Source organism: Falco rusticolus, chromosome 7, assembly GCF_015220075.1.
Source record: "Falco rusticolus isolate bFalRus1 chromosome 7, bFalRus1.pri, whole genome shotgun sequence".
Taxonomy (NCBI): domain Eukaryota; kingdom Metazoa; phylum Chordata; class Aves; order Falconiformes; family Falconidae; genus Falco; species Falco rusticolus.
In genome coordinates, this window is record NC_051193.1 from 63,044,627 (window position 1) to 63,053,573 (window position 8,947).

Sequence of the window (8,947 nt, forward strand, 5' to 3'; positions counted from 1 at the left end):
CATATAGCTCCTCAGCATGCAGAAACTGCGCATAGGGGACTTCACCATTTCTGTTTGCATAGATCTGTGGGCATTTCTGATGGGTTTATGCTCCAGCTGTTCCAGAAACTAAGTCACACAAGGTCAAGCAAGCTGTCATGACATCAGGCTGTATTTGATCACACAGCATAGAAAGGGCTCAGGCAGCCTTTAGTTTTGAAAGACTTGGCAAAAAGTCCAGTAAAACATCTTAATGGTTATAATTGTTTAATTCCCCTGAAAGGGAATCTTTTCAGCCTATACAAAAAGCCAATTAAAAAACACCAACAAAAACAACACACACAAAGAATATTGATGCTGAAGGTAACATTCGAGTTCAGGAAAACAGTTCAGTGTTTTGAGGGTTGTCACAGAGTCATTGTGAGGAGCCGTGGAGATGCGCTTTTGCATGTCCCATGTGCAGCCTTCAAACCACCAAGGCAGTGGTGATGTATTTTCTTTAGTAGGAGAATATAGAAAAAAAATTAAATCCTTACCTTAATCCTACCCTACCAGATAGGAATGGTAAAGCGGACAGTATTCTGAAGCTGCCAGCAGCAGTGAGTCCATGTCGTATGTAAGAAGGTAGTGTAAAGAAGGTAATTGTGAAATCTTGTGTAAGGGAAGACAATATTTGTTTATAGGGCCTCCAAGTAAGTTGATTTTACCAACTTGCATGCATTTGGTCTCAGATTTCATTCACTCACAGTATCCCATCCACATGCCTACAAATATCGGGACATGTGTGCCCAAGTGGTCTGGCCAGGAACACCTGCATAGAGGACACGAGTTACTGAGCCCTTGTTACATCACTGATGTTCTTTTGACTGGCCATGGTGAAATACTTTGGGGACAGATCTTTTACACTCTTTAAGAGTTCTTACGGGACAGTCTTTTGCTTCAGAATCTTGCTTACTTCAGTCTCTACAAATTGCAAAGTCACGTCTCCTTATCTGTTTTTCCTTTTCTGTTTGAAATCTGTGTCTCTTTTCCTGGTGGACTAATAAAACAAGGGTATGTGGTTTGCTGCAACCTGGCTGCAGTCACCCAGTTGACAAGGCATCTGTGCTGTGGTCTTATCAGTGCACAGGCCTTCAGATCTTGGCAGACAAAATACATGCCTCCATTTTGCTTCTGGGAAAGGTTTCCTGGGAGCAGTGTCCTGGGAATGGTGTCCTTCGCTATCAGTATAGGCAATTCTCTTAACCCTTGTTCTGCTGTTTCTTCTGGTGTTCACACACACATTTACATTCATAATTCATTAAAAAAAAAATATATATATATGCTATTCTTTCATTTCTGTTATCAAACCCTACAAGCTGGTCTTACTATTTTTTGGTGCGGCGTTCTTATGTTTTTACATTTTCTTCTCCAGTTCATTACAATGTTCATAACTGGTGAGCTGCTTCTTCTTTACTTGCTTGCAAAACACATTACAAAAATATTTTTTCCCATCGCTTCTCACCCAAATGCCAGCACTAATATGTATTCCCATCTGCCATGATACTGAGAAACATGCAAAACTCCTTCATGTCTGAAAGTCATGCCAGCATGCCAATAGAAACATTGCCTCCATCTGAACTGTGATCAGTAATTTTGAACAACCATTGGTGCCAGATGGTCAGATGTCAATTTAGCACTTGAGCTAGGTAGGTCAGAAAGTTGAAACAAATCAATAAAACTATTTAGAAGAGAATTGTGATGTGAAGATTTTGATAGCTGGCTTCATTCCTCCCCTTCCCCTGCCCCAGATCAACTGATTAGATTAAAGCTGTACAAATTAAAAAAACAAACAACAAAACAGGTACTGAAAATTAAGCAAAAAAAAAAAAGTATAAATGCTCTATCTACCACTTAGTCACTATGTCATTGCACTTTGTCTTTTTCATCCAAAGTGTCTATTCAGATAAGATAACTTATCAAAGTATCTCAGAATGAAATTCAGTATCACACTTTAGACCTGCTTCATGATGAAGGTCCACAGTCAATATGCTATTCAAAGAGCAAAATTCAAGGACACGTTTGCAAATTGTAATACTGGAAAACTGACCATGAAATAGTCCTCTTTGAATCAGTACTTCTAAGAACAGCCTGATTTTCCAGTTGAGTTCGTGCTGGCCTTACGCTACCTGTATGCAGCTCTGCACTGAGGTTGCAAGATAAACTCATTCTTGGCAACTCAGCATTCTCCATAGCTCCGAGAGGAAGGAGCAACTGAGAACCATCTGTAGGGAACCTCTTGTTCCTCTCCATGTAGGAACCACCTTAGCAATAATGTACACAATAAGGAGATGCCGGGGTGAGTGAAGGGCAGACCAGACAGCAATGTGTTCTGCTCAACCTGGAGCCACTTGAGCCACACTGAACTCTCCAGACAGCCCACGGTCATGGATGCAGTGGGCTGTTTAAGTGTTTTTGTGCCAGCACAGGAGGGCCTACACACCGGACCTTTGCTGGAGCTAGCAAGGATAATATCAACAGCAAAGACAAGGTTAGTGCAGGCTTCAGCGCAGCCTTGCGCAAGCAGTCCTATACCCCTGAATATATTCTTGGACTACACCCACCTCCTCATCGTTTCTTTCTATTATAATGTTAGTCTGATGTAGCTGAAGACTGAAATCTTTGTCTACCCCATGGCAGCTGATCTAGGGCACGTCTGTGAGGTGGTGGCTGGAACTCAGATTTATCTGCTTTCAAATGGAGGTTGGGAAAAAAACAACAAAACATGCAAGAGCAGTGAAGGCCATGATTTAAGAATCAAAGAAATGTGTAGGTAGACTATATAGCAACAGTGCTTCTAATTTTTTTCTTCAAAGAAAACCCTTCATTTCCTTTGCCTTTAGAAAACCTAAAATTTTTAGAATTTTAGAATTTAGAAAGAAAACCTTTAGAAAATAAAGCCATATCACCTCTAACATGCTGTAGTTTCAAAAACTCAAACCCAAGATCTCACCAATTGTACCTAATAAGGTGCTTGAAATTCAAACGATAGCACCATATAAAATGGAACAAAGTCAAAGTTTTGTGGCAGTCCACAAGCCAGTAATACAAAATGACACTTACATGTACAATTTTATAAGTCCTTGCCCCTTCTGAAATCAAATCTGATGAGAACAGAACTAGGGTCTCCACCCAATGCAACAGATGTGCTTGAAGAGGTTTGTATCAGCAGAAGCAAGATCAAGCTCTGGGGCAAAACCACGGGAATCCATTTTTAAAAATCTAAGCATTGACATGCCATGTTTTATGACCATTTACATGGGCAAAGAGACATCTGAGCTCAAAGCAGACAGATGCATGTTTAATTGTTCAGCCTGTCTGCATGAATAACAGTTTCCAGATATGACAAGCTTGCATGTAGGAAATTATACTTATTTCATAAATTTTATTCACAGTCATGAAGTCTGGTTTTTATAAAGTGTCTCTTTCAGATTAGCTCCTGCTTCCTTAGAAGAATTTCTGTTAACAGAATGAATTTCAGTCTCCCAAATATGCATATATACAAAGGAAGGAGATACTGTTGATCAGAGAAACTATATCAAGCTGCCAAAAAAATGAATACTGAAATTCTTACCCCAGTAAAATCAGTGGTGTTTTCCCCACTGACTTCCATCCTTACAGAGTTTGATTTTTAGATGTTCTTGTTCAAATCAAAATATCTGAAGAGATGCTTAGAGAAGTACTGAGTCTTCCTGGAAGAATCTATACCATGCCACTCTCAACTGTGTTAAGAATCAGCTCAATTCTTTCTTTTTTCAAATGGCTGATTAAAGTATTTGTACCTGAAGGGGACACTGATGATTGTGGCCTGCAGAGAAGTGGAATATTTTTTCATAAGCAACCAGTTCTGCATTGTATTTTGTAAAACACTGGTATGCACAACACTTCACTGTGACATGCACAGCTTTGCACAAGGCAGTAAAGAAGATAAAGTGCCTTTTTTCTTTATGTTTGTTTTTCTAATTTCCACCCTGTAACAATTCTTTTGTTCCTACTATATGAGCAAAGCTATCATTTTGAACTCTAACAAACCAATCATAATACAGTACTGAATTTCAGATACCCGAAACCATTCAAAATATACTCGCAGAGCTTATTTTCTGAAGAGTTTATAGCTAGATCCACGCCAGATCTTAGTAGTGATAGTACATCACCTTTTACATGCCTGAATGCCTGGTACAATCTGTAGCCTGACGGGCAACAAGCCTGCCTATACAATGCATAAAACTACCTGAAGAAGAGTATCACCAAAAGCCAGCATCACAAAGAGGTGACAGATAATAGGAAATACCGAGGAGGTACATAAGCTTATCTCCTCACACCGTTTTCAGCGATATAAGCTCCTTACGCAATGCAAAAGCACTCTTTCTGCCATTAAACATCTATCTTAATTGAAGGTTTTACCTCTTCCAGTTACTTAGTATTAGTGGCAAGGTGTACATTTCTGTCCCTATAGATCTGCCAGGGGAAAAAATGACACACTCACCTCCTTTGAGAAATCAGCCAGGTTCATTTAGATCATCTTCTCTGTCTATTCACGATCATATATGTGAATTTGATTGAAGCAAATGGGGGAGTCCTCGCACAGTCGCTTCCTCTGGCAGAGCTGTGAAGACAAGTTTATCCTGGAGAGAGGGAATACCAGGATGCTTCTGTCTCCATTAGCAGAGCTATTGTCAAGGGAGCCATTGATCGTACAGTCATTCACCAAATATTCTGTTCACTCACAAAATTATCTGCTTTCTGGCCCTATCCTGCCTCGGAATGTGTTGTATCACCCTCCCGTTACATCTGGCTTTGGGATTAGCATAGGCAGACACTGCGCGGCTCTCTACCTGCTGCATAGAAGTGCCCTTAAACACAAGAGGTGATGCCTGAAGATTAAGAGCCACCAAATCAGGGATTTTGGCATTCCCTTCTGATAAACCTTCATAATTGGATTTGTCCCAGAAAGGATGGTCAGACAACACGTAGACTCCTGAATTAATGGGCAAGTCCTTGGTGACTTGAGGTTTTTTTGCATGTGGCTTGAGAGGAAGAAGTCACATGTACTTTGATTTTTCCCGCATGTCTTTGAAATAGTGGATGGTGTTATTTTGTGATGCATGTTGTGGTCAGAATGAATTCTTTCATAATAAATTCTCTATTAAGAATTTCAGGAAGATATGTTGTAGCTTGTTATTGACATACAGTGCAAGCTGATGTTCATAAAAAAATAGAAGGGTGTTTGTGTAGGATGGAATCAAATGCTTTTTTTTCCTCTCAGTGCTGTTTCAGGTCTCTTTTTTTCTTCAGAATCAGGAGCGACATGAAAGAAAATTTTGTTCATTTTGCAAAACAAAAGAGTAAAGCTCTCATGCACCATTTACCTTTTCACTCCATAAATGTTATGAGTAAATGTTATTTATAAATATATATTGTGACAGTGTCACAATTTTTCATCATGAAAGCAATTTTTTTGAGACAGTCTTTCAGTCACGACTAGTTTTATATTTGGCTGACTCATTGCATCTTGCAATTAAATAAGATGTGTGTACGTTTTGATCTTTAAAGAGGCATGCTGGATATTATCCAAGAAGTATTTAATTATTTTGCATGTATTATCTTTTGCATTCAGACATGTTTAGGCTAAATAGACTTAGTCTTGCTCTCTAATTAACTTAGTTTTGTTTGGTTTTTAATGGTGTTACTATCTCTTTGGAAGGGTGAGATGTCCCTTTTCAGGAGGCTAAGCATTGAGATAAATACAATATATTATGGTTATTAGGAAAAAAAAAATCAACTATTGAACTGAGAAACATGTAGCCGACCAAGCCTTGCTTTGATATTATATTATGCAATATATATATTGTGTCAGATACCTATCTCCATATTCAGATGGAATGAAGGGCTCCCAGCTGACGGACAGCTGCTTTGGCATTTGGGCTTGCTGGGTCAGCCGTGTTAATCCTGCTCCCTGTTTTGTGATAGGAACCCTGCAGAAGGGTTGCCCTAACCCCAAAGCAGTGCCAACTCCTACCTTCCCCAGTGCCTTAACGGATCAATTCTAATGCTTCAAGCCCACGAGTCCTCACATCATTTCCAGGACCTGTCTTCGAGCAACGAAATAAGGCAAAATCCTGAATTTGAAATTCCAGTGAAAACAATTTCTCACTTGTCAATGACCCAAACCATAGATTTCAATCAAAAAACTCTGTTTCTTGATTCCTTGCCTTAGCTTCCTTTTGGTCTTGTGTATTCTTATCCAGGCCAACATCTCCTGGATTTTAGGTCCCCTTTTCTTGACCTCATTCCTCCATCTGACTGCCTTTTCTGTAAATGCTTGTGTACCTGCACCCATCTCCCTTAAATTTCAGCTGACTCTAGCAATCCAAAGATTCTTTTCCACCTCAGAAAATGTTACCACTGGCTTTTGACATTGACCTATTTTGTTCTTTTAAAAGCAAGAATTAGCATCATCATCCTTTGCTCTCAGTTTTTTATTGAGAAGTTATTTCCAACTCAGATGACTTTCAGTTTTACTGCTCAGTCACTGTACTCTTCGTCCTCAATATTTTAAACCACTTAACAATGAATCTGAGACACCCTTCAGAGCAACTTGTGTGAAGAAACAAAATACATCATGGGAACCTCCAGTATGCACAAATGTGTAGAATTCATGCAGTGTTTTTCCTATGGCCTTAATTTATATCAATGCATTCTTCTACTTGTCTATTAGCCTTACCACTCTCTCCCTAGGTCATCTTCCTTGGATCTGTTTGAAAAAGGGATATGTTAATATCTATGCTTTTACCTTTCACCAATAATTTTAGAAGGTTTTATATTTATTTACCTAGAGATTATATTATTTTCTGTTTTCCTCATTTATCCATGATTTTGAGGGATGTCTTTATGCTAATGATTTCCCTTTGCCTTCTGGTTAATAATGCCAGCAGTTTTAACATAACTGGTTTGATATGTTGGTATGTGGTTGCTCTGAACTACTAACATGATGTCTTTAGACCTCCCGTAAGATAATTGAAGCTTTTTGTCCTTTCATCTACTGAATGTTCCTTTAGCAACAGTCCTTAGTTTAGGTAGTTCCCTTTGTCAAAGTTAAACATTACTGTATTCGATTTTTTTGGCTTTTTTGTCTCTGCAGAAATGTTTAATCTAAGCCAATTAGGTCACTCTTATGGAGAGGTTTTTGGATAATGACATTTGAACCGGGTTCTCTGCACTGCTCATGACTAAGGCAAGAGCAACTTCTTTCACATTAACTGACAAATGTTAATTACTAGTCACTAATGTTGTCAACAAATTTAACCTTGCCATCAAATCGTTACCCATATTCGCCTGATGTACCTGAGGAGGGGAGTGTAGCTGGTCTCCCATTGTCAGTGTCTCCTCCTCTCACAGCCAATAACACCTGAAATCAGACTTTGCGAGAGGCTGAAATTATCATTTACAGTCCCAGACCTCTGCAACAGACTAAAATAAACAACCTGTCTCAGCCATCTCCAGAAAGTTTTCGAAAGTGTTACACCTTCATTTTGGAAGTTATTCCTAACACTGTTAATCACTTCTCACTACTGCTGCTCAGAGCTTCAGCCCAGCGCCTGCCCATGCACTTACAGTCAGGTCACCAGCTACAGTGACTTGGCAGGGCTGTATCAGACCAATCAATACGCTGTTTCTCACCAACCTCGGATCTGCACCAGGTCTTGGGTTTGTATCATACTGACTAAATTTGAGCTGCAGCTCATGCATTATTTCTACTGAAGTCAACTACTTAACACGGGGTTTATGTTCTAAACACCCTTCATCTGAATCTATTATTTAAGCTCTCGGGTGTATTGTGTAGCTGTAGCATCTCCTAATCACTTCTTCTTTTTAGCATTATGTGAAGGTATCCCACACTACAGCTCACTCTGAATCACAAGATGATTTATGTGTCCCTATTTTGTATAAAAGCATCATCACGTTAGAATGATCTTTAAAATGAGAAACTTTATTTGTTCCCCATTCCTTCCTTTCCTTCGCCCTTACCCAGTCATCGACAGGCAATCATACATAAAACCACACACGGTACTTACGATTTCATGGGGGAATCCTGCCAGACCTTATTGGGTTTTGAAAGAGCCTCACCTCTAGGAAACACCAAGTCAGAACCTGAGAGAGGTAAGCAAATTGCTTAGACCATCCAGATACTTTCCCACAAGGGAAGAAAAAGCAGAGGTAAGTGTTTCTAAGGAAACTGGAAAGAGATCCAAAATAGTTTGGCACCTTAAATGAAGTCTGCTGAAGGTCCAGTGAAAAATTATAATCTGATGTTCCCAAGGGATTTTTCTCCTTCTGGTTGTTTTTTTGGGGTTTTTTGTTTGTTTGTTTGTTTTTGTTTTTTAAACTGAAGGTACTTTACCCACTATAAGCTCAGTCTTCTGGAAGAAAAAAGACCATCCAAAACCAAAACAGAAAACAAAACAAATGTTGCCTGATCTGTATAGCTGAGCAACTGGCTCCTGTCTGAGCAAATATAAAAGTATATAATGATTATATGTGGACACCTGTCTAGGAAGAAGCTTACAGATAGCAAAAGCTTTCTGATCTAGCAAGCACAGGAAAAGAGCTGGCAGCTGAAGTTGTGCAAATTTCAGGTAAAAATAAGGTGCACATTTTAACAACAGAGACAGTTAGATGTTGGACCACCTTACCAATGTTATGTGCTAGTGTCTCCACTACCTGGTTACTTTAAAATCACGAATGGTTTCTCTGGAAGATGTATCTGTCAAAAAAAGATGGGAGTACATACGGCATGAAGGACAGATTCATCAAGGGCTGTTAATCACGATGGTCCATATGCAACTTCTATCACAGGCTGTCCTGAAATTGCCAAATGTGAGAAAAAATACTCTGTAAGAAGTATCTCAGCACATGCTCTCTTCCCTAA

The 8,947-nt window shown here is 39.3% G+C and overlaps 1 long non-coding RNA gene across 1 annotated transcript; it reads right to left on the minus strand.

Moving 5' to 3' along the window:
- Positions 1 to 229: 229 nt before the first annotated feature.
- On the minus strand, positions 230 to 8,585 carry LOC119151849. The gene is made up of 3 exons (XR_005105571.1): positions 7,344 to 8,585; positions 4,505 to 4,624; positions 230 to 476 (listed from the first exon to the last, which is right to left on the minus strand). It is a non-coding gene; the product is annotated as an uncharacterized LOC119151849 (long non-coding RNA).
- Positions 8,586 to 8,947: the final 362 nt, after the last annotated feature.